The sequence below is a fragment of the Rattus rattus genome, chromosome 5 (genome assembly GCF_011064425.1).
Source record: "Rattus rattus isolate New Zealand chromosome 5, Rrattus_CSIRO_v1, whole genome shotgun sequence".
Classification (NCBI taxonomy): Eukaryota; Metazoa; Chordata; class Mammalia; order Rodentia; family Muridae; genus Rattus; species Rattus rattus.
Genome location: NC_046158.1, coordinates 90,906,616 through 90,934,204, shown reverse-complemented (window position 1 = coordinate 90,934,204; position 27,589 = coordinate 90,906,616). Strand labels below are relative to the sequence as shown.

Here is a 27,589-nt window from a genome sequence, read left to right as displayed (position 1 = left end):
GAAGAAGGAAGACTGAGAGGGAGGCCACCCTGAGCTTATGGCCAGGAGGAGAAGTACATCCTTAGGATAGGCTGATGGACGCATGCACGCGCGTGCACACACACACACACATGATAGAGAGAGAGAGAGAGAGAGAGAGAGAGAGAGAGAGAGAGAGAGAGAGAGATTGATTTTTGTTTTAAAGAATTTTAAAGGGCTGGAGAGATGGCTCAGTGGTTAAGAGCACCGACTGCTCTTCCTGAGGTCCTGAGTTCAAATCCCAGCAACCACATGGTGGCTCACAGCCATCTGTAATGAGATCCGATGCCCTCTTCTGGTGTGTCTGAAGACAGCTACAGTGTACTCATATAAAATGGGAATAATAAAGTTAAGCATTAAAAAAAAAAAAGAATTTTAAAAAGCGAGTTAGTCACAAGACTTTTTCGTCTTTCCAAGGAACATATTGATTGCCCTTATATATTAGACAGTTAAGTAAATGGTGGCTGGAACATCTATTTTTCTACAAAACTAGAAAAACGAACCCAGCTCTACAAGAATGTACAACGAAATAAAACATGTGAAACACTGTTAAAAAAAAGAAAAAAGGATAGGCTGATGGAACAAAGGTAGCCTGATCAAGACTCAAACAACGAGTAACTTGAGGGGGAGGGGTGCATATAGAAAAACAGAATAGGGATAGTCACCCAGTAATTGTGCTAACCTGATTTTTAAAAATCAAAGGACTCAGTCTCAAGTACTAGCAGGCTGGCCAGGTCATACTAAACACTAATAGAGTTATTAAATACCACTTCCAACAGCACATCCCCAGCTACTGACTTGGCCCCCATCCCATGTTTTACTAGCTCTGGACAAGCATTTCCCTGAAGCTCCATCCCTGCCCCTTGTTATAGCCATCCCTTACCCTCAACCCAGATCCAGAGTCTAATAAATCACAAGTGAACACTATAGGCTGACAAAGGTCCCACAGGGAACAGAAGGCCAAATGATCTCCACAATGGTTACCATGGAGATGGAAGGCCCTAGTTCTTCTCTCTGAAAGTTCCTATCTGTGAAACATTGCAGTATTTGGAAAAACCAGAGTAAATCTTAAGTCCACAAACTCACACACATCAATCCAAGAAAGAGCTGAGTTCAGTCTATAAGGCATAAAAATTCTTAACAGTTTCAATTTTTAACACTTTCAGATTTACCATTTAAATATGGATGTCTTTCGGTGTTGAAACTAGAACAGAATAGCACCTAATGTTGTTACAGTGAAGGAGACAATACAAGCCATTAAAAGTTAGGTCAAGGTATTTAAGCAAGAAAGTCACTCTTTCCTGCCCAACCGTGAGCTACAGTTAGCTTTCTCACCAGCTGTGGGGCCTCCACAGCCCCTGAGCATCAAATGTCCACATTGACGTTACATACAGGATGTGCCTATTTTTCCAGCACCCCTAGAAACCAGCTCTCATCTGCATGGAGTACATGGAGGGACCACAGGGAGCCGGAGAGTCTTGTGGAACTCTAGACTTTGAGAGAAGGATGCTGCTGCTGCCATTCTGGAACTTAGAATGCAGTTATGTTCCTGCAAATTATTGGTGAAATACTTCTGTGCTCTGTATCACTGCTGACAACATGGGAAATTTTTTTAGATCAATCATTTTTACAAGAAATCCAACATCGAAGCCTGGCACAGCACTCCAAGAGAAGAGTAAATAATCTGAGAAGACTGAATAAGAAAATCCAAAGAACTTCAGGCAGAAAGAAATAGGGGAGGACAATGGGGTCAAACCAAAGCAAAGTATAATGGCTGACATGCATAAAACTGTCATCATGAGGCCAGTGAGGTAGCTCGGTGATAAAACACTTGTGTGTAAAAGCCTGACACCTTGAGTTTAATACTCAGAATCTCCTTAGAAGTGAAAGTAGAAAAATGAGGTACAAAGCTGTCCTCTGACCTCCACACATGTGCCATGGTATCATATATCATGATCGCATCATATATAATACATAATAATAATAAAATTTAAATGTTATAAACTCACTATTCTGTATGCTGACAAAAACATATATATAAATTTTGTCCCCCTAAAGTTTATTTGTATTTCCTCCATAACCTAACACCTGCAGAACTAACTTTGACCCTAATACCACCGATGCTAATGGTTCCTCAGCTGATAAAAGCCATCATGTCAATAAGCAGAAGTTTCAGACCTAACAATTGATGCACACTGCCCAAACATAAAAAATGCCAATGCTTACACAGGAAAACACAGTTATAGGAAAGGAATCTAATCCATTCATTCAACAAAACTACACAGTTAGACATGAAAGGGTGCTGCTCCACAGAAGAAACCTGAATAGTTTAATGCCGGCCTGAAGTGAGGTCATGAACACATAATCAACTACAGCAAGAAAGACCATGTTGCTGTGGAGGGGAAGGTAACCCAAGGCGTGCAGAGGTAGGGGAGGCTTCCTAGAATAAGGTGAAGCCTTATTTGAAAGATGACAGAGGGAAAAAACACTAGGAAAACGTAATAAGAAGCAGAGCCTAAGTCAGAAGCGGGATGCAGCTACTGGAGCCGTACAAGCATTGGTGTTCCTAGAACATAAAGCGTGATGGGATGGTCAATGGACAAAGTTACAGACGGTGAGAGCATTAGGGCTGTGAAGGCATCATATTAATGTTGATATGAAAAACAACCCCAGATTACTATTTTGTAGTTCACAACTAATATTCATGTGCGCTGTCATTGCTGTTCCTATGATCTGCAATGTAAGGAAGGTCTGTCTGCACAACACCTTGGGAGTTGAGATACTTTTCAGGACTTTTCACAGATACTTAGGAGACATTACTTGAAAATATGTCTCAGAAAAGTCATTTTATATTTGAACGCTTCGATTGTTGTGGTTTGATTCTTTCTTGTTAGTGCTGGGTATGGGACCCAGGGCAGAACTGTTGGCCTTCCTGCTCAGATGGGATGGTGTCCTGGGACTCAGAAGGCCGGGAACCACACAGCTCTGAGGTGGGACAGTGTCCCAATGAAGTGACATCCTGAGACATGGGAACTCGGGAACCACACAGCTCTGAGAGGAAGCCTCCTCAGCAGAGGCATTGCAGCTCCCAGGGGAGGGGATCCCCAGCTGAGCTGAGGAGCTCAGGCGCCTCGGCCCTGCTCCACTTCCTCCCTGCTCCCCTTTCCTTCACAGCTTCTTAGCTGCATCTGATGGCAGTCACACCAGGCAGCACATCCCATAAAAGAGATTTATTGGGCGGGTCCAGGGAGAGGAGGGATGAATCCAGGAGTGGCTGCCACTGCTCCTGGGAGGGGGCACACTGCAGGAACTGAGCAAACACAGCCTTTATAATAGGGCTCCTTGGGGGAGGGAGGGAGGGAGGGAGGAGTAGCAGTGCTTTCTGGGGCACAGATTCCCATGGTGAGTTGGGATTTCAAGTCCTGAGGTTGGGGGCGCTCAAGGGACTTTCGGGGATTAGTGGCTTTTGTTCAGATTTTTACCTAAAATTAGCATAATCTGAGGAGGGTCCTATTGAGGGGCTGGAGATGACCTTTGTGACTGTCACAGAGACTGGAAAGCAGTTATGACAGTTGGGGAGATCTGGGGGACGGGCCTGGCCATTTTTCTGCCTTGAGGGTTATAAAGTTTACAAAATATACAAAGTTTACAAAGGGAGTCCATGAGTTCTCTTGAATGGCATGAATAGCCAACAAGAACTGTATCACTGGCCGCATTTCCCAGAATTCTATATTAGAATATCAAAATCTATTCAAATAACAAAACCATAAAATGGATATCATTTCACTACAGCAGGAAAAGACTTTAAATGGTATAAAAGGTAAAAATTTTAAACTTTAAAGCCATATTATTCAAACAATGGTGGATTTGTGTATTTTTAATTACTTGGTCAAGGTCTATTTAGTATGAGGTAGCCTTGAACTCACAATCCTCCTGCCTCAGCCTTCTCAATGCTGGGATCACAGGTATGTGTATATTCTTGGCCTCTGTAGTACCTTTAATCCCAGTCAGTATAATAAAACTATTCTTTCCAATTCCAATATCATTTCTGTCCATACCCACTGGGTGTTTATGTTTTATTACCCTCCCTCTTGGCATGAGAATTCTGTTTTGGAAATTATTAGTAGACTAATTAAAAGGCTCACACTTCCTTGGCTACATCTATCTCACATATTCATCTAAGTTAATTATGTGTTTCTCTACCTCTTCCCTCTAGTCAACTCAATGAGTGTGAGTGAGCTCCTACAAGCAGGGAAAGTCAGTACTAACTTACTTTCTCATCTCAGTGTGCTGTTTGCTTTTGGAAAACACTATTTTACTAAGCTGTGATTTTAATGAGCAAATGTTATCCAAGGTCATTTGAATTTTAAGAGATTTTTGATTAGGCTTCCTGTCAAAAATCAGAGCACACTGTAGTTTCCACAGCTACCAATTTGCTACAGTGTGTCAAGGCAGGTCCCTGCATGGTGTGCCAGAGTGGCCCTACTCTGGTGGCATTCGTGCATCACTAACAATATCTAGGTTTCATATCTTATTACAAAGTTTCATTTAGAGTTTCTAGGCAGGCTTTGCCAGAGTTACAGTAGTATTCGCAACTCTGCCTTTGTGAGCGCCCCGTCTCCTGTTTCCCATGGAGTCAAGATTTCTGCACGTTGTACACACTGCAGTCTACCATATATTTCGGGGACTACTGCAGTACCTTGCACACTGCCAACAGTTAGAAACTGTGCTTACTCCATAAATCTATGTGAGGAAGAATAAATGAGCCAGTGAATGAATGTACAGTTCTAAGACTAAACCAAAGAAATGACTCTATGTGCCATAAAGGGGTAGGCAATGGAGAAATAGGAAGAAAAAAACTGCATTTTCATGAGGTTTGCTGAATATGTAACAGAAATGTAAAATACAGAATTATGTTTGCAATCAGAACTTTCTGAGGTTGAGGACTTCAGATGAGAACAAGTGGGAGAGGGTGAAAGACGGCAGAGGTCTTCAGTTGCAGTTGCTCTTAAATGGCTCTCAAAAATAACGAGGAGAAACTAGAGATATCCTGAGGCATGAATATTTAGTGATGACTACTGAAGTCAGTACTCCCAACCTGTAAGATAGCAAGCAATGGACCAGTTGTTAAAGGGAGTTACAATGAATCCTTAGATACGGAAAGGCATGGCTTTAAAAATATCCTATTTGTTCATAATAAACAAGCTTTAGAAATTCCTCCTAGGAAAATTTTAATATATAGGAAGAGATTTATACAAGCAGGAGCCTTGCTTACATTAGAAGGCAGAATGTCCCTCAGGCCTGTCTGCTTTTTGAAGTGCTGTTTGCAGTGCATAATGATCCCATTTAAATTCTTTTTAAAGTTCCTGTTTGTTCTTTTTGCATCTCACATTTCCTGAACGAGAGCTGGGGTCACCATCATGAGGAGCAATGCACCATGAACAGACATGGAGCTGTGGGAACTGTGGGCGCAGCTGCCAGTGTGCCCCCCTGCTCTAAGCTGCACCTGATGAGCAGCTCGGACTCAAACCATATGTGCCACAAACCAACATTAACTGGAAGCCATGGTCCCGGTTCCGCACCCACATGCACGCTCCTTCTCAAGGCTCCTCAGGAAAAGAATGGGAAAGAAAGCACCCTGGGGCCAAGCCTCTTCCACAGCCCTAAGCAGTTCCGAGAATGGAGGCCGAGAATGGAGGCCGACAGCAGCTGTGACCCCTCGAATAAGGTGAGGGGACCATTGGTGACACTGAGGCCCAGTGAAGGGTTAATGAGCAAACAGCACACGCTAGCTAGAAAGTGTCAGACTTCCAGCAGGCAAAGCAAAGAAAGCTGCAGATCCACGGACAGAAGGAAGCTACAGGGCTGTCAGTCTTTCCTATAGACGGCCTTCAAGATTCACAGACCAGCATCAAGCTAAGGTCTGAGCACTGTATTGTTGACACATATTCCCCCAAACTGGAGTTATGTGTCCAAGAATAAAATACATCCTGGATGTATCTTTTGTATGGTGCTGTATTTTCCACCCTACAATGTAGTTACATACTTTTACATAAATGTGTACTACAGCTATCGCATAGGACAAGAAGCTGGGAATGCAGAGGGAGGCACCAGGTAACACAGAATTTATATTCTAAGTGCTTACTGAGACTTACTGCTGCTGCTGCTGCTACTGCTGCTGCTGCTGCTGGTGATGATGGTAGTGATGATGGTGATGGTGATGGTGATGGTGATGATGAGGCAAGTCTCAATATGCAGCTCTGCTGGTCTGAAGCTCACTACATACATCAGGCTGCACTTGTGACAACCTTTCTGCCTCTGCTAAAGTTTCAGGGGTGCTGCCTTTTTGACAAAAAATATTTAAATAAATTTGGCTATTTCACAAAATCGGTATCTTTTCTACTTATGTGCATAATTTTAATGGGAAATGATGTCTTCTTAGTATGTATTAACATTACTTTTGCCATGTGCACATGTGTTTATGTGTATACATGTTCATGTGTATATATGGCTGTAAAGACATGTATGCATATTTTATGAGCATTTGTGTGGAGACCAGAGGTGGAAGTTGAATATCTTCCTCTTTTGCTCTTTACCTTAGATTCTGAGGCAAAGTCTCATTCAACCTAGGACCTACAAGCTCGGGGAACCATGGCCTGCCTTTCCGGCACTAGGACTGCAGGGACTGTCTATGGTGCCACTTTGCCTGTGAGTGCTGGGGGGCCCGAAACCAGGGCCTCCTGTTTACACAGCAGGCAATTCACCAGCTGCTTCCCTCAGCCCCTTATAAAGTGTGTTCTGTAATTATAGAGAGATAGAAAAGCCTTCCTGTTACAGAGAGGAAGGGGGAGGGAGAGGAGAAGGGAAGGGAAAAGGGGTAGAGAAAGAAAAAGGAAGAAAGCAAACTAAAAGGAGGGAGCAACCGGATAGTGTAACGAGGAAAACTTTTCACACTGTTTTCTTTTGTGCAGAGCCTGGATTCCAAGCATTTGGTGTTTGTATGCATGGATATATGCATTTGTGCATGAGTGTGTGTGTGTGTGTGTGTGTGTGTGTGTGTGTGTGTGTGTGTGTGTGTGACTACGTTGGTATGAGCCTATAAGAGACTATCTGGACAACAGAGGCCCTACAGGAGTTGGGGAGAGGGAGAGGGAACAGATGAATGTGAGCAGTGTCTGACATATACCTATAACAATCCACCATGAAATTCATTTACCCAATATGTTTTAAAAATAAAAATAAAAAGTTTGATTTAAAAGTTAAATGAAGCGTCCCCAATGGAGGAGTTAGAGAAATGACTGAAGGAGATGAAGGGGTTTGCAACCCCATAGGGAAAACAATATCAACCAACCAGACTCCCAAGAGCTCCCAGGGACTAAACCACCAACAAAACAGTACACGTGGGAGGACCCATGGCTCCAGATGCATCTGTAGCAGAGGATGGCCTTGTTGACATCAATGGGAGGAGAGGCCCTTGGTCCTGGGAAGGCTCAATGCCCCAGAATAGGGAGGCAGGAGTGGGTGGGTGGGTGGGAGAGCACCCTCATAGAAGCAGGGAGGGAGGAAGGACAACATTTGAAATGTAAATAAATAAAATATCCAACAAAAAGTTAAAGGAATATAATGCTGTTTTAAGTTTATTCAGTTGTTTATAATGTATTCCAAGTTTTCACAAAAGTACTTCCTAAGCTGAATTTTCTTAGATGCTAATTGTTATGTGTAACCTGTGAGATTAAAAGGTAATACCTAAACAGGTGGTGATGGCATGTTTAATCCCAGCACTCAGGAGGCAGAGGCAGGCAATTTCTGTGAATTTGAAGACATCCTTGTCTACAGAGCTAGTTCCAAGACAAGCAGAGCTACACAGACAAACCCTGTTTCAATACATATATTTATTACTTTATGTTTCATAAAACAATGTGTTTCAATCCTGCCTTCTGGGCACAGCTATCTAGAGCTATTCGAACTCCCCACGATAGGCATGCACTTCAATCAGGCCTGGGGCTGGTGAGCTGCCTCAGTTGGTAAAGGAACGATGGCTACCATGTTTTCTTAACCTGAGTTCAATGCCCAGGATCCACACAATGGAAGGAGAGGACTACTTCCCACAAACTGTTCTCTGACCATGACGTACACAAAGGTGTATATCCTGCCCCTACAGTAATAAGACAAACAAATTAATAAAAAGATATTTAACTCAAATCTCAATCCTAACAGATTTTCTGTCTTAGAGGCTTACTCTACTGTTTCAATTGTTGTTTTCCTTTCATTCCCATTTTCTCCCTCACATATACTGTTTGAATGTAAACACATTTCACTCTGTATTACTAGTTGCCTGGTATCACTCCCATCTATTTCTTAATTGAATTTTTATATCTATATCCTACCTGGTTTATCTACATTCAACATAACCTCAGGGTCTCAGCAATTCAACCTGAGACGCAGAACAGTTTTATCTCTACTTTAAAAATAAATGAAGCAAGGTATTGCTACATTGCCCAAGCTAACCTTACACTCATAATCCCCCTGCCTCAGCCTTCCAAGTGCTAGAATCGAAGGTGCACACCACCACAGATGGCTTGACAAGGAGTTTTTAAACACAGACATCTGATCCAGACAGCCTCTTTCTTAAACGTCTCTTCAGTTAATACTGTGTTCACTTTAGATGAAGTATAGTATAACTCCTATTTCCAGCCAAGACTGAGAACAGAGTGAAATGTATCTTCCCACTGAAGAATAACAAAGGTAGAGGAATTTTAATCTATCAACATGGTTGCTTCGGCAAGGGATCACATCCAAAGGTATGGTCTGGCTGGAATGCAGGCACGCCACACACCTCTGATCCCTCTGGCTGGAACACACATGCCTTTAGTACACACCTTTAATCCCAAACAACGATGTCTAATTGAGGGGTAGACAAAGTGATCAGAAAATGGTTTGACGGAATGAGTCAGAGATAGGACACACCCAGTCTCTCACAAGGACATGAAGGAGAGTGAGTCAAAACAGAGCAGTGAAAGAGAGTCAGTTTAGAGAGCTCAATTCAGTTTTGCTCAGTTCAGTCAAGAGCAGTTCAGTTAATGCAGTTCAGAGGCAGTCTTTCTAAGCAGAGCAATTCAGTCAGAACCCAAGAGAAGCCAAATTGAATCAGTCAGCTTTGAGAGGAGTTTGAACCAGAACAACTGAGTTGAACCAGGCAGCCAGAGTTCAGAAAGAACAAGAAAAGGTGAGTTTATTCAGCAGTAAGTCTCTGGGGCTGAAACATTCTAGCCCTAGATTAGCAGATGGAGGCTAAAATCTGAAGGCTTAAAGGTCTGGGCCTGCAGAAAATTAAACTGTACAGAGTCTAGAAGCTTCCAGGCCTAGTCCTAGGCCTAGGGATAGGAATAGACAGATAGAAATGCTCTGGGCTCAGCCCAAACTATGTACTCGTAAAGCTTGAATACAGCTCTCATCTCATCACTTCACCTGAAGAAATAAAACATTTACATTTGCAACCAAACAGAAAGCTGACTGAAATAAGACATTCAGGATATTGTAAAAACATTTCTTGCTGTGACACAGGCATAAGAAACCATGTTCATGCAAAGTTCAGCAGACTCCATAGAATGACAGGAGAAGTAGGAACTGAGAGGAAGCACAGAAACAAGAGCCTATGTGACACAGCAAGACAGTGAAGAGGTGCTGCCATCTTGTATCTTGCTGAGGCCATTTCCGGTTTAACTGGACTTTGATCTCCTTGATGGAGAACCCCGTGGAAAATTACCAACTCCCCTCTAGGAACCCAAGGTCAAGAAGGACCAGTGAAGTTCTCGTAGCTTCCATTAAACGGCCTGGTTCCGTGAAGCTCCCTGCTGCAGCTGCCAAGCAAGATGCCAATACTGGTTTTTAGCTTCAAAAACCCTGTGCCCTGGACACTCGTGATCACACCTGGGTCACCAGATACTTGAGTATAGTCCCGGCCAGCTAGAAAAAGACTTTCAGTTGGCCGACTGGTCATCTCTAGTGACTCCTGTAACTCATCACTACTGAAAAGAATGCCTGCCATGAGGAACCTATGATTCCAGGAATGCTTCCCTCAAGTACTCTGAACATCCTAAACACAGCCAAGAATCAGACATCATCCACGGGCAGAGAAAAACAGACACCCAAAGGGGCTGTGGAAAATGGTGCCAAACTCTCAGTCAACACCACGAAGAATGCCTTTCCACAGTCATTTTGTGAAAGACACAATTCATGAGGCATTCTATATGCAAAAAGGCCTTGCTATACTGGTAATTCTATCCTAAATACTGATCTGGTTCTGCTTAATCAATATTAAAAAGAAAACCCCCAAATGCTTAAAACTATTTTAAAGAAGCTTGTCTGTGCTCCAGAACAAAATTACATACTAATAAGAAAACAAAATCATAAAGCACCCAACAAAGGAAAACTCATCCTTCTGACACACATTCAAAGATTGCCTGTCCCCTGAAACTACCCAACCTGCAAAGAGGCTGGAAAATATGACCTGAACTAAAAAGAATGGCCAGTCAACTGAAACTGGGCCAGAACAGACAGACAGACAGACAGACAGAGGGAAGGATCGAGGGGAGGGGGGAGAGGGAGGGAGGGAGAGAGGGAGGGAGGGAGGGAGGAGGGAGGGGGAGGGACAGACAGGACAAGACAAAAATGTCCCATGCTGTCTTGCATTCATCTGTTTCTTCTGGCTGAAATGCTCAGCTACTCAGTGTTGTGTAAGGAGCTGTTCCCATTTGAAGTGTTTAATACCCACAGTGTAAACACCTACCTAGACCAATTTCAGATGGTCAATAGTATATCCATCAGCTTGCAGAGTTCTTGATATTTTTTTTAAGGAGCTCTGGCAAAGTTTTATTAAAGGAAAACTTTCTTGTTTACTTCTCACCAGTCTGTTCTGGCATACTTCTAATAATATCAGAGTCACCTGGGTCGATGATAGCCAGTGTGCATGCTCTGTAGTATTTTCCACACGCTGTGCCCAATTCAATATTATTGCCACTGTAGTGACGAACACCAGTGTTAGCCAACATGGCATAGTATTCTATTTCAGATTTCCTCAAAGCTGGGCAGTTGTTGGTGAGGATAACCAACATCGCTTTGCCTTGGCTGACCATCTTCAGAGTCTGTTTGTACCCCAGTACTACTTTCCACTTTTCATAACAAGTTGGAGCCTAGAGCTGATCAACTCCAGAGGCTTTTTCATCTTCTTTGCAGCCACCATCTTCTTGCCTTAGGTGTGGGACAACCTCTGACCAAGAGCAGATGCCAAGATCGAGTTCTTGAATTTTAAATCATATGCTGTATTCACCTTTCCCAGTGAAGCCCAATCAATAACCTTCATATCTCAGACATCAGTTCCTCTGGAGAACATTCTATGAACCTCCAAATCTAAGTTAAATTCCTGAGTTAAGTTCTTCCTCTGGGCCCATAATATACTGTGCATACACTACCATGGCACTTAGGATATTTTACTATTATGTGTTTGATTCTTGAGTCCTAAGAGGGAAGATAAGCCCTATGAATTAATCTACCTGCAGAGCACTTCCACAGTAACAAACGGGATGACACACTCTTCGCTGAACAAACAATAAAATGGAGCAGCACTGATAGGTGTAACACAGACAAATCTCTGGTGCATTATACATGTGAAAGAGAGATACGAATGGCAGGTACTGTATGATTCCGTTTATATTACACTCTGAAAGTGACAAGCTTATAAATCCATGGTCACTAGGAAAGACCTGCAAAGAAGCACGAGAGAGAGAACTTTAGCTGGATAAAAATGATTGTGAAAGGGCAACAGCAGGATAACCAGGAGGAGTCAGGTGAGGAGCCAATGTGCCACAGAAGCCAGAGACCTCGAACCAGACCAGTGACTCACTGCAACAAGCATTTGCTAGTGATGATGTGTGGACAGAGGGGTATTCTGTGGGACATACTGTGACACACTAAAGCTCCCACTAGGAGATGTTTTCTATATTTTGTTTGTCCGTGTTATTTTGGGGGTAGGTTGCAAGGACAGAAGGCAGATAAAAGGAGGCAGGGAGATGAGCAAGACTGGGACAACTCACAGAGAATTAATGAAAAGATTTTAAAAATTGTGCTGCTCTAAAGAGAGGTAACGAGCTCTCTGATGTTGCTTTAACATTGAGTGACTTGGATGAGGACTCTGGTGACAACAGTCAGAGTTCCTGTACTTCATTATCAGTTATCTGTATCCAATGACACCTGCTTCAGTCCATATTTCATCATCTACTTGAAGTGATTTTAAGCTGGCAGCAATCCCATAATGCATGTATCTTCTAGAAAAGAGAAGCAATCTGGAAAATATCATCCTGAGTGAGGTAACCCAATCACAGAAAAACACACATGGTATGCACTCATTGATAAGTGGCTATTAGCCCAAATGCTTGAATTGCCCTAGATGCACAGAACAAATAAAACTCAAGACGGATGATCAAAATGTGAATGCTTCACTCCTTCTTTAAAAGGGGAACAAGAATAACCTTGGCAGGGAATAGGGAGGCAAATAAAACAGACACAGAAGGAACACACATTCAGAGCCTGCCCCACATGTGGCCCATACATATACAGCCATCCAATTAGACAAGATGGATGAAGCAAATAAGTGCAGGCCGACAGGAGTCGGATGTAGATCTCTCCTGAGAGACACAGCCAAAATACAGCAAATACATAGGCGAATGCCAGCAGCAAACACTGAACTGAGAACAGGACCCCGTTGAAGGAATCAGAGAAAGGACTGAAAGAGCTTGAAGGGGCTCGAGACCCCATATGAACAACAATGCCAACAACCAGAGCTTCCAGGGACTAAGCCACTACCCAAAGACTATACATGGACTGACCCTGGGCTCCAACCTCATAGGTAGCAATGAATATCCTAGTAAGAGCACCAGTGTGAGGGGAAGCCCTGGGTCCTGCTAAGACTGAACCCCCAGTGAATGTGATTGTTGGGGGGAGGGCGATAATGAGGGGAGGATGGGGAGGGGACCACCCATATAGAGGGGGGGAGTTAGGGAGATGTTGGCCTGGAAACTGGGAAAGGGAATAACATTTGAAATGTAAATAAGAAATACTCAAGTTAATTAAAAAAAAAAAAAAGAAAGAAAGAAAAGAGAAGCGGACACCCGTAAGTCCCAGTTAAACCTCTGAATTATCAGAGAAGATGGGCCTGCTCTGTCTTGTACTCCTTGTCTTTAAAATGAGCACTGTGTGCTTTGTTGTGGTTGTTTGAATAAAATGACATAGAAGTCACAGACAAACTGTACTCATATAAACCGCGTGCCTCTTAAGGGTCAGCTTAACTCAACATAAACTACTGCTTCAATAACGAATTCATTTCTCTAGTCAAAAGCTGAAATAGACGGCATGAGAATACAGCCAGACTCTTAGTGAGCTAGCATTAAGTCAATATAGAAGAGTCGATATCGGGTAAATACACTGTATTAGTTTCCTAGGTTCACCTTAAAACCACACCACCAAAGTATCTTGAAACAACAGAACTCTATGTTCTAGAGGCTGGAAGTCTGCTCTTGAGGGGTTGGAGGGCCGTGCGCCTCTGAAGGCTCTAGCTGGGACTCCTTCTTCCAACTTCATAGTAGTCAGTATTACCAGCATCCATGATAGCCCATCCGTTGGGCTCTAACAGTCCAGTCACTTGCCTGTGTCCTTCACCACTGTTGTCTGGGGCCAAACCTCACTCTTTCTTGAGGACACCAGTCTTTGGACCAGAGTTCACCTATCTTAGGGTTTCTATTGCTGTGATGAAACACCATGACCAAAGCAACTTGGAAAGTAATTGGTCTAGTTGACTTAAATTCTATGGCACTGTTCATCATCAAAGGAAGTCAGGACAGGAACTCAAATATGGCATGAACCTGGAAGAAGGAGCTGAAGAAGAGGCCATGAAGGGGTGCCATTTACTGGTTTGCTCATTATGGGCTTGCTTATAGAAGCTAGGATCACCGGCCCAAAGGTGGCACCATCCACAATGGGATGGGTCCCTCTCCCTATCAATCACTAAAAAAGAAAATGCCAACAGCCAGCTCTTATGGAGGCATTTTCTCAATTGAGATTCTCTCTTTTCAGATAACTCTAGCTTGTGTCAAGTTGCCATAAGACTCACTAGCCTAGCCCACCGCCCTAATTCTACATGACCTCATCCTCACATTTGCAGAGAATGTCAAAAAGAATAGGGACTAGAACATGAAAATACCTTTTTATAAGAACACTTTTGAACCCACTACACAAACAACTAGTTAAACATGCAAAAATAGGACAAACAGAACAAATGGTGAGTGAAATACAATGGCACAGAGCTCTAGAGAGTCAGGGGAGGACTGCCTGAGGAGAAGTCAGGGAAGGCCCAGGAGAACAGAAGTCGGGACCTACTAAACAGAGGACAGAAGTGTTACAATCTTACAAAACAGAGGCAGGCAGGCCAGCAGGGCTGATAACCAGGGAGAGGTCTGTATTAGTTTCCTCCTTAGTTGGGACTTAACAACTGACAAAAGCAACTTATATCAGGGAGATATATTTTGGCTCAAGTATCAATGCTCAAACTCAATTCTCTCTATTGAGTAGTATCTGGCTACTGTGTGGCAATAGAATCAGGTGAAGGGTCCCAAAGAAACTGAATGAACTGGGTTAGGGCTTCATTCAGCTGCTGGGACAGTTCCCACCTGAAATGGCATTGATTTAGAAGTACTTGTTTGCTTCACTGCAAGCCGTTTCAGCTATTAACTGACTCTCAGAAAAGTTAATAATGTTTCTTAATTACAGAGCAACTGTTCTCCCAGGTAATTCTTTTCTATAAAAGTATGCTCCAAAAATGTATAACATATTCTTTTACGTTAAAAATGAAAGATCTTCAAATTACAGCATGTTTGTTTTTTTACACACAAGGACAAAGTCATGTGTGGATAAAGACAGAGAACAGAGAATCTAAATAATTAGCAGTTCTACTGAAACTCACAGTGAGAATGCCAAGGCCACAACTGTGCGTGCATTCTTGTCTTAGCATCTAGATCTGCATTTATAAAGCAGGGCCCCACCTTCCCCCTGAGCTCTTTACTAGGACTATATAGTTATAATTCTATTGGAAGCAAGTCCTTGAAAGCATATGGGATTTAGAAGGTCACTTCTCCCACAAAGCCACATTAAAATTGAAATGCTCTCAGCTACCTATTGGAGGTTACAATCTATTTAAGTGTAGAAAAATAGAGTTTCAGAAAAGCAACTAAATGCCTATTCATACAAAAGTCTGACTGCACAACCACAAAAGTCAAGGAAACTGTAATTTGGTGCTGTATTTTTTTTAACAGACAATTACCATAAGATATAAAAATTTGACATTTAGCTAAAGATAATAAGTTCAAACAAATTATATACCTAAGTCCTAACTATTCAATTTTAAAAGCCGCAATACTTAGTCAACTATTAACTGCTGGCTGAGACACATTGTTTCCCTTCTCATGCAGACTCTTGGTCCAGACTGGAAAGTAGACTCACATTAAAAGTGAGTCTGAGGCAAATGCAGCTCTGTTGGGTAGCACACACCTACAGTGCCAGCACCTCACACTCAGGAGGCAGAAGCAGGATAAATCAAGTTCAAGAGCAGCCTGGGCGAGAGTAAAAACCTTCCTCAAAGCAGCAGTAACAGCTCTGAACTCTTGCATTCCAGAAGCAGGGCAGGCCCAAGCCTGACATACTACAGTCAGGGCTACATGGAGAGACCCTGTCTCACAGTTATTTTAAATGTAGTTCTAATAATAATGATAACAGTTTAGGAGAAACCACACTTTTACTTTTTTTAGTGCTCTCTTTACCTTCAGTGAGACTCTTGTTTCCCAAAATTTCCCAATTTAGTAGGGCTTCCTTTGTTGTGGGAATTTTTATTTTTTTTATTTTATACTTGTTTATATCATATGTTTGTTTATCTATAGTGGAGAGTAGTGTGTGTTGCAGTACATACACATGCACGCAGAGGTCAGAGAAAGGCTTCCTCCTCTGTGACACTCTCCCTTACTGTTTTCAGATTCTGTTTCTCACTAAGCCTGAAACACATCATTTTGGGGGACAAGTGAGACCCCAGGAGCTGCCAATCTCCCCCCCCCCAATGCTGGAGTTGCATACAGCACTTGTCATTGTCCCTGGCTTTCATATGGATGCTTGGGATGGACTTGGGGTTTCTTGTTGCACAGTAAGCACTCCTCAGCTTCTAGCTGCTGCTCTTGTGGTACTGAAGACTGAACTCCAGACTCGGGCGTGCCATCTTACTTAGTGCAGAATACGCCAGGATCTTTCTCATTTGTTTTGTTTCACTCTGTCCTATTTTTATTAAAACATACATTCGGGCACATCTAGCTCTATATCTTAACTATACAGTGGAGGCTTACGTGGGCAGTGCATTCACATATGTGACACCTATACAAAGAAACAACACACTCAGCAGGCAACCAGAACTCTTTTGTGTCACCAAATAAAATACTGACTTAAATGACATAGGTTAATTTTACCTATTTTCATAGTATATTCCTATAATACTATATGATACATGCTCTTACGTGGAAACTAAAAAAGTTGATTTACTGGACATTGATAACAGAGTAGCAGTAGAGAGGGGCTTGGGAGAGAAGACGGAGCAGACAGAAAGGGTGGTCAAGGTAGATTAGCAAGACCCTCTACTCTAGGACTATCATGCGGTAGGGTGGGTACAGGTAATAATAAGAGGCTACACATTTCAGACACTCAAAAGATGTTGAAACCTGTCACAATAAAGAAATGAGAGGGGCTGGAAAGACAACTCAGTGCATAAGAGCATTTGCCACACTTACAGAGGACCCAGGCTTGGTTCCCAGCACCAACATGGCCACTTACAACTACTTAGAACTTTCCAGTTCAGGGGGAACTGAACCCTCTAACATGATACTTGTGGAGGCACCAGGCACATACATGGTGCACATATATATTTGCAGGCATATACATAAAGTGAAAACAAATTTTAAAATTTTAAAGAAATGTTTGGGAGATGCGTATGCTGAATTTAACTTAAACATTATACCAAGGGTCTCTTTTTAAAAGACTGAATAGCATTCTGCAACTTTATACCATGTTTTCTTTTATCTATTCATGAACGCTAAAGTTGTTTCTACATCTTGACTACTGTGGATAATGAACATTAAACTGCAGACAGGTCTTTGCCATGCTGACTTTACTATTTGGAGTCTATGTCCAGAAGAGAGATCAGCAGACAATAAGGCCACTTTAATTTTCTTAGGAAACCCCTATGCTGTTTCCACAATGGCTGCTGTCACGGGTGGTTCCCTCTCTCCGCACACTCACCTGCTTACCACCTGTCCTCCTGGTAGCAGCCATCGGTGGGTATGAAGGTGCACCTCCCAGTGCTGTGAATAAGTGTCTCCCTGAGGATTCCGGAGGCTGAGCACACTTTCATTATCTTTTGAGCATCCTTTTATCTTCTTTGGGAAAATGTCTTATCACTCTGATGATACTAAGCTCCGACAGATTCGTATTAAATTTTTCTATTGATCCCTCAAACAGTTCATGAATGTCTCTTCCTAAGCTATAATTTCCTGGATGATTTGCTGCACGTTCCTCTGTGGTGCAGTAGCTTTTCATATAGAAGGGACTTTTGATACAGTCCCTTCTATTTAGTTCTGCTTTTTCACTTTAAGCTTTGGGTACAATTTTTTTAAAAAATTAAATATTACCAAAGGGATTTCATTATAAATTCTCAAGGGATTTCATAATCCCCAGTCTTATATCGGCTTTGGGTTCATTTTTGTGTATGGCATTAGACAAATGTATAATTTCAGACACTTATATGTACATATGCAGGGTTTTGGGGGGTATTATTTGAAACTAGCCTTCCCAGTGTAAATTTTTGGCACCCTTGATGAGCTGACCACTGTGCTGGTTAGTTTTATGTCAACTTGACACAAGCTAGAGTCATTTTGAAAGAGGAAACCTTAATTGAAAAACAATGCAGGCACGGCGCACACACGTACACCACCCACGGTGCACACAGGTCCACCACCACCACCCCATACTGGCCAACGTAAAGCTTGTGGCAGGTTTTGTTGACTCACGTTTGATGCAGCCGAGCATGCTGTGGTGAGTAAACCAGTGAGCAGCAGCTCTCCACGGTCTCTGCACCAAATCCTGCCTCCATGTTCCTGCCTTGAGCTTCTGCCTTGTCTTTCCTCGTGATCAACTATAAGCTATAAGTTAAAATAAAACATTCCCTCCCAGTGTTGGTTTTGGTCATGGTGTATATCTCAGCATTAGAAACCTTAAGACAGCCCCGCAGTTTGGAAATTTTTCTAGCTTACTGCCACTCCCAGTCTAAGTTTCTGTTCTATGTCAGCACCAGGTTGTTTTGATTATTATAGCTTTGATATAAAATCTTAAATCAGGACTTCTGAGGCCTCCGACACTGTGTTTCTTCCTCGGTGTTGCTATCCATACTCAGGGCTCTTATCCTTCCAACTTTACAAGGATTTTAGAGTGCGGTTCTATTTGTATAAAGAGCACATGGAATTTGTGTAGCACTGTATTAAATGTATGACTAGTTTGAGTAATGTCCTAGTTAACCTTAATTAACAGGTTGATCAGAATAAAGCATATCTCCGGGTGTGTCTGAGCAGCATTTCCTAGACCTTGGATCAGGTTCTCAATCAATACAATAATCACTGTCTGATGAGTTCACAGCACAAGGACATTGTTGGGAGTTGACAAGAGTGGGAACTGGAGCCTCATGGGAGGAAGAAAGTCACCAAGGCAGGGTCCCTGGAGCTACAGCTCACCCTAGCTCTTCCTGTATTCCCTGTATCTGTTTCTTGTCCACTGTGAGGTCAATGGCCTCCTCCTTGGGGTCTCATTGTTTCTGCTGCTTTGTTAACTCCATCATGATGGATTGAAGCTATAAGCAAAATCTCTCTTTTCTTCTTTATATTGTTTCTTTCAGACCACAATAAGGAAAAAACTAACATAGGTAATACAGATATTTTACCAATATACAATTCTTTGTATCCAGTCAGCAAGGAATATATCTTTATATTGCTTTCTCAATTTCATTAATGCTTTACAGTTTAATACAGAAATAATTCACCTCTGTAGTTAAATTTATCCCAAAGTATTTCTTTGTCATTATACTAGTGAGGTGGGATTTAGCCCTGCCACGCAGTGCTGGTTTAACACACGCAAACTGACATGAATCACCACATAACAAGTGAAAAACAAGGCTGTGTGGTGTAGAAAAGGCAGCGGACAAAACTCAGCATCGTTTGATTAAATACTCTTAATAGTTTAGGAACCAAAGAATACCTCAAAATAATTGAAGCCCTTTCTGAAAAAGCTATAGCCAATGACGTCACAGGCATAGGGGGCACCTCAGGAGCAGCACCAGGCAGGGGTTCAGATGCCGCCCTTACCATTTCTACTAGCAGACTCTTCACAGAAGTGCTCCTGGGAACACAGCACGAGGCACCCAACCAGGAGTAAAACTGCTTCTGCTTACATGAGTCTACACTATAGAAACCCAATATCACACATGTATGCGCGCAAACACACACACACACACACACACACACACACACACACACACACGCACATACTAATACTCACACATACATCTTTCACACTCTTATGTAAACTCATACACACGTATACACAGTCTCAAACACACATACACACATACTAGCACATCCACGAACACACACATATACACACACTTATATAGTCACACACATACTCATATACACACTTACATATACATACTCACATACATCCACACACATACAATTTCTCAAACTCTTTTGTACACTCAGACACACACTCTAAAACACTCACACATTTACACACATATTCACACATTCATACATTCACACATTCACACACACATACACACACACACACACACACACACACACACACACACACACCCCTAACAAAATAAACACACAAAAACACATGCAGTTACATACACAAATTATAACTACAAGAGGTTTGGAGAAAACCAACCTATGGTTTAATTAATGTTCTCTTCAAGCAGTGCTTATCTTTAGCAGCATCCCTATACTTTAATGATTAATTTGTCCCCCCTATAATTACTAAGCAACTGTCTTTAACTGGAGCCACTTACCACATGCTAGCCATCGGGTCTGAATTCCCTTTCTAATTTTCAGAGTCTCTCTCTCTCTCACTTTAAGGAGCAGACCACTGCTATGAAACAGCCAATGCCAAATATAGCAGCCACCTCTCCCAGCATCTCATACTCCAGGATTCCTGCACATACACAAGAGTGGGCTCATCAGCAATACTAACCCCTGTGGTTAAACCAAAGGCTAGTGGTGAAACCCAGTGTCTGTATGGAGTTCCATTTCTACAGGACAGGAGAGCAGCAGTGCCCGCTGTCTGGTGTTGGCTCAGATGGCAGAAGTCAGTGTCACTGAGCGGTGGGTACTCAGTAGCTCTGGAGCAGAGTCTGACGGGCCTTCCTGGCAGCTGGTTTCTGAACAAGGTTCCAGGGCCTCTCGGGGTGTGAACTGCCCAACACAGTAAAACTCCATCTCAGCTTGAATTCATCGCAGGCAGCTGCTGCTGCTGGCAAGTAGGACACTGACTCAGCACCTTGGTCTACTTAGACTCATTTTATGCTTTTCTGTCATTATAGAGTCTTATTAATTATGTTTCCTCAAAGGACAGATGGGATGGTAGGAAGACATGTCTTAAAAAATTACTTCATAGGTTTTCACTGATTTCAAACTGAAAAATAGCATAAAATGGGAGATATCTCAGAAGCTTTGTAGATTCAACTATGTTTATTTCACATATATAAAGATAATGAGACTTATCCTCTTACAAGCAATTAGTAGCCTATTACATGTATACATCCCATGCCATTTACCATCTGGGGACATTTGTGGCTTTCACCTTTTTGGTAGTGTAAATAACACTTCTATTAACTTGGGTGTACAAGTATCTATTTAAAAATCCATGCTTTAAACTTTAGGGGATCTACACCTAGAAGCAAAATTGCTGGGTTATATGGTAATTTTATTTTAATTTTTGATTCATAAGGACATTATGCCAAGTGAAACAACCAATCACAAAAAGATACTTTGTTACTCTACTTATTTTTCTTTGTTATTTTGCATATATTTCTCTCACTCTGCCATTTGACTTTCATAATTTGGGGCTATACACACACACACACACACACACACACACACACACACACACACAGAGATGCACACACACATTTATAAGGCCCTAGACTGTGAAATAATAAATTTCACCCATGTTTTATCTTATCGCTTCAAACTTCATTTTTCACATCTGAACCTTTGCTGCATATGAAGCTTATCTTCAGGTTTGAAGTCGGTGATATGCCAGCAGTATTTCAAGTACTTTCCTGTTTTAAGAATTACGAGGAGGACTTCAGGAACGCTCTCTATTTGATCCCTACAGTGCTGAATTTTATCTAGTCTCCAGCTGTCAAAAAAGAGACAGCTGAGAGGAATAGAAAGCAGGGAGCCACAGGAAATGCAATGCCTCTGCAGCAGTAATGCCCATCAGCAGCAATGCCCCTGCAACAGTAATGCCCCTGCAGCAGTAATGCCCATGCAGCAATGCCCCTGCAGCAATAACGCCCTGCAGGAGCAACGCCTACGGCAACACCCTGCAGGAGTAATGCGCCCCTGCAGGAGTAACGCTCTACTGCCCAGGAGTAATGGCGCTTAGGCAATGCCCATGCAGCAGCAATGCCCCCTAGCAGCAATGCCCCTGCAGCAGCAATGCCTCTGCAGCAGCAATGCCCCTGCAGCAGTAACGCCCCTGCAGGAGTAATACAGACTATGAAGACCTTGCCACAGCATGGCATGAAGTACAAGTACACTTCCTTCTCCTTTGTGAGCCAAATTAAGTCTTTTTCCCCCCAATCTGTAAAAATGCAGATTGGAGAGCAATGACTTTAAGAAACAAGGTTCATGAAAAAGCACTATCTGGTATATAGGTTGGTAGCCACACTAATACTCCAGATTTCCTCTCCCTCCAAGTTCCCCGAGCATGTCCTGGAAGCACCACCGACTCAGAGAGTGCAGAAGGGGCAGCCTCTGTCTCCATTAATGTCATGTCTGCACTGCACAGAAAAGCCCAGCTAAACTGGTACCTGATACATCAACAAAGAACCGAAGTCAGGCGGACACCCTAGACACACCTGGGACACTCACGTTCTACCAGAGGCAGCGCAGGCGCCAATATGGAGAGGTCTCCCAATCCTTGACTATTTTTCTTTTTATTCAAAATTTCTTGGAGAAGACTATGGAACATAAGCAAGTCTCCACCCTTGTTCTGTCACTAGTTCACACCAAAGTCAGTATTTAAGTTTCTTTCAGTCTAATACGTGAATATTAAGTAGATACGTGTGCATGCATACACATACGTGTATATTCAGGGGCTGGAAAATGGCTCCGTGGTTACAAGCACCTCTGGTCAAGGATGCCTGTTAGTTCCCAGCACCCACACTAGATGGCTTCACAACCCCAGGACTCCAGGAAATCAGATGTCCTCTTCTGGCCTCCTAGGCAGGGCACTCATGTGTGTGCGCGCACACACACAGGTATACACACACACACACACACACACACACACACACACACAAATTTAAAAGAAACCTTTAAAAATTATTGTAAAATGTTTCTTAACACAATTATCTATTTGGTCACTTTTAGTGCGCACATCAGTGACTTTATTAGATTTATTCTTATTACAACCACTGCCATCTTTCATCTTCTCAAACTAAAATCCTATATTGATGCGATAGTAACTCTAACTTCCCCTCCTCCTAAGCCCTGGAACCACCATTCTCTGTGAATTTCTCCCACTGTTCACATGAGTGCAATCACACAACACACGTCCCTTCGTAACTAGCTTATTTCGCTTAGCAAAACGTCCTCTAGGTTTCACACGTTGGAATGTCCTCCATTTGCAAGGCTGACTAGAGTCCCACTGTACACACTCTGGTTATGCATTTATCTGTGCTGATTATGTGGCTTTCACTTTCTCCACTCTGTGTACAAACTGGTGTGGTGGTGGTGGTGGTGGTGTTTTGTTGTTTTTTAGTTTTTTTCATTCATTCTGTAGACCAGGCTGGGCTCACAGTCAAACCGGCCTCTGCCTGGTCCTGCTGAGATTAAATGTGTGCATCAGCCATGCCTGGCCAAACCGTTGTTTTGAAACAACAACTAATGCAGTTTAGTGGACAAAGCTACAGCAAGTGTGGGGCTCGTCCACACAGAAGACCGTGAGAAAACATAAGGCAGCAACAAAGACCACAGTAGCAGCCCAGAGTGACAACAGAAAAAAACAGGAAACTTGAGGACCTTCCCTACTCAATTTCTGTGGAATTCTGAAGCCACTTTAGAGAACAGTGGTAGATTCTGTGCTTGATGAACATTCCCCAAAGCAGTCTCCATAGCCCTCAGCGGCCTGCCTCAGTCATCCCTCAAACCAGGTTCTGCAACACTAGGTTTTAGCTTGGTTTTATGAGCACTCACGGGTTTACTGAAGGGCTGGTTACCAGGCTGCCTAAGCAGACATATTCTACCTATTACGTAAAGAGATGAAGTAAACAGGAAATAGGCCAGCAGGTCAGAGAGGAAAACAAAAGTAAGATTTACAAGTGTGTGAGGAACAGCAATCACAAAATCTAAGCACTCACATGTGAACAAGCCCACTGGGGTGTCCACACTCACAGAGCAATGGCGCACTCTGCCGACTCACGCCCAGTGACAAGGATTAATACGTCTCTCTTTTCTTCCCTGAAAACATTACCTTAAGGAACAGCCTGTGGCGGTGAAGGCGAGGCTTCCCGCCTATGGCCGGTGCTCCTGCACCGTTCAGCACACAGCATCACAATTAGAAATAAAAGAATTTCAGTTAGACGCTACAGGTGTCTGCTATATTCCTCCACCAACCTACCAGTTAAAACCATCCAAATGTTCCATTTTTCTAATGTCAAAAATGAAAATAATTTCAGAATAACTCAGAGAATAATCAATCTATCAGGCACGTGTAGTTATAAACAACCTGCATTTATCCAGAATATTTTCAGCACTAAAAGCATCTGTTCATTAGTCAGTCAAGTGCTGCCTGTTGAGGCACACCTGTGTGGGAATGCCTGGGTATCTGTGTAAGGCACACGTTCCTATAGTTTCTCTGAAATCCGCTAATGGAGGGGTAGAGGAACTGCCAAAAGCCAGATGAGCGGGAAGCCGAGAGCTGGCTGTGGACTTTGCCAAACATCTAATAAGATTTCTGTTTAGAAATTAGGAGGAAAAAATAAAGGAAAAGAAAATGAAAACATTACTGCATGGCCGACTTACGAGGCATCATGCTTGGCCCTGTATGGCTGATGCAAAGGAAAGCGGTCAAAAGAGCTGGACGGGGCAGTTTGCACAGGTACTCATTCACAGGCACCTACAGACCCCGCTAGGTGATGCTGAACAGGTCCTCTTTCAGAGCACTAGCGGGAATGCCTGTCTTAGGACTTCAGATGTGACGAGGAGAAAGAACAATCTCATGAAACGCCCAACTCATATGAGGGTGTTCATTACTTCAGGAGAGGTTTAAGAATGAGACATGCTCTGAAGTAACTAACGGTAGCAGAAATTCTCCAACTGGACCAAGAGGTGGTACAGGGACAGACCTGGAAAGAAACGAGTTCGCGGGTACCCAGCTTTGCCGGCCAACAAAGGCAGATCCAAACAAGAAGACGGACAGACACCAGGTCCACTGCCACCACCCAGTGGTTTTCCTTCACCTCCCCATCCCCCCATTTCTCCATATATGTTTAAATGGTGCAAATAACATCTTAGGAAATATCAAGATAGCAAATACTCTGTTAAAGGGTTTTGAGTTTCCTGCTAGAAAAGTAACATTCAATCAGTGCATAAAATGCAGCCCACTGTTCTCCCGAATGTATAAAAGTTATATTTTATATATTGTATGTAAATAGTATTATATACAATATATAATGTAACATATATTGTATATTATATATAACTTTCATAGAGTTATAAATATTGAGAAGGTTCTGGAGAGATGGCTTGGTGGTGAAGATCATTTGCCGTACAACTATGAATGTGACAGGGTAGGCATGGGGTTACTTCGCCTGTCATCCAGCCCTCTGGAGGGCAAGAAAGGACAGGAGGCTCACCTGGGGCTTGCTGGCTGCACGCCCAGCTGAAAAACACCAGCTCCCATTGAGGAGAGAAGGGAGTGATATAGTTTAATTTTTTTTAAAACCCACAAGTTAATGTCCAAAGAAAGACCCTGCTTCAAAGGAACAAGTGATAGAGAAGGACACCAACACCCTACTCTGTCAGTGCCTTCCTTCACACAAAAGTGTGCAAACAACAAGGGGGGGGGCGATTAAGTTCATTCTTTTGTTCTTTGTTTTTAAAAAGCTTTTATTCCTTGAGGACAAGCTCTAGCCAGGCCTCTACTCTTTCTTATTACTTTACTATCAAAACCACTTCCATGTCAATGCCATGTTAGGGGACACACAAAATGAACGCACAGTTCAAACCCATCCCACTGACCAAGCAGAGGTGCTGAGGTGGCAGACAAAGGCGAGGCAGGCATCCTCTAAAACAGAGAGGCGATATTTACACTGAAAACAAATTCAAATACCACCAGTCACTCCCATCTGGCTTTGGCTTTCAGTTTTGTAGACCAGGTTGACCTCAAACTCAAGAGATCTGCCTGCCTCAGCTTCCCGAGTTCTGGTAGTAAAGGCGTGAGCCATCACACCAGGCTAATGAGATACATTGAAAGGATAAATACCTGTTTCTTTCAAAATGACTTTCTGAAATAACAGAAAACCCAGAACATTCATAAATGTCCTCTTCCGTAGAGCAAGACCCAAATCCTAGACTTTTGCTTAAAAAGATAAATTATATTTTAAATGTAATGAATTCCTTACAAGGACATTTATGAATTTCTGGGTCATGAAATAATAAAAAAGCTAAAAAGGAGAAGAAAGGGAGAGTAATACAGAATAGAGAGAAAGAGGGTTAAATAGCACTAAGGATATTTGAAAAAGCCCTAAAGAAACATTACTTCATATTCACTTAAAAATGCATATATACTTATGATATATGTGTATACATGTATATGCATATAGAGTTTATTATATACATTTATGCACATACATCCATAGGGCATATGTATGCAAATGAGACACATTAACTATTAATGTTCCTCACTAGAGCCACAACTAGCTAATAAAACTCCTAGTACCAGGCATGAGAAGCCTCTCTCTGGGTTGTTGGCAGGGGAGTCAAAGAGACTTCCACAAGAATATAGAATATTGCTGCTGTCCTTGACTGCCTCCCGAAACTGGAAAGTAAGACCCTACTGCTGAAGACATCATTCATTTTGGACACAGGACTTGGAGGAATTGAACCAGAACTGAACTGGAAGCGCTCTCCCTGAAGACTCGCCTTCATACTATCCAAAGGTCTTATTCAAACTGCCCACGGAGATAAAACCCTCAATGGTCTACACGATTGTAAAAGCATGGCCAGAAGAAGGCTTGCCCTGCCAAGATAAGGCAGTGATGTAACAGTAGCATGCGGGTAACCAACAACTGTCTATTCAGACATAAAGCCTGCCCGGGAAGCCTGTTGTGAATGTAGATCTTGCCAACTGGTTCATGGCTGGTGAGTTCATGGGCCCTAGAAGAGAACCCCCTACTGCCACTTTCCTAAACCAGTGCAGTTTCTAACTGCACTCAAAAAGCTCATACTCCCAGAGACATGCGACTCTCATCCCTCATCAAAGAGGCTCCTTTCTGCTACAGATGGTGAGTGACTAACCCCAATTGGTACAGCTACACATAAGGCTCAGGGCAAATCACAGAAGAGAGAGGGAAAGACTGTAACCGCCAGAGAACATCTGCTATCTGATTGTGTCTTCTATATACGACAGAGAAGCTGCACCCATGAAATCTCGACATATGTCACCTAAAAAGACATGAATAATGACAACACCAGTTGACATGTAAATAGGGGTATTTCACAGGGTCTCACACCTAGATAAACTCCAGTCATTTAATGACTACTAAGGGAGGGAAAATCAGTCTTCTCGAGGGATGAGCCACCTGGTACATTATGCAAACCCATGTGGTCAACCTAAATTCATACAAGACTCAGCAGATTATATGAGAGAGAGAGAGACAGAGAGACAGAGACAGAGAGACAGACAGAGACAGACAGAGAGACAGAGAGAGAAAGGACAATGAAGAAGGAGTCATGACTTCAAGGGAAGTATGGAACAGTAGAAGCTGCAGGTAGCCTGGAAACCGAATGCAGAAAATTCTACGGCTAATAACAAAGCTCTAAAAACAATTTTTCCAAAGTCATAATTTTCACTGTCTAATTGGTAATATAGAAACATGGAAATCTCATTTATTACACACTGCACATGGACTAGAACAGCAGTGAGG

At 42.6% G+C, this 27,589-nt stretch overlaps 1 protein-coding gene and 1 pseudogene across 1 annotated transcript in view; both read right to left on the bottom strand.

Annotated features, from left to right (window-relative positions):
• Positions 1–27,589, bottom strand: part of Aven (apoptosis and caspase activation inhibitor) — a 126,028-nt gene that overhangs the window by 11,839 nt on the left and 86,600 nt on the right. The gene's annotated exons all lie outside the window — the stretch shown is intronic.
• On the bottom strand, positions 10,872–11,260 carry LOC116901751 (annotated as a pseudogene).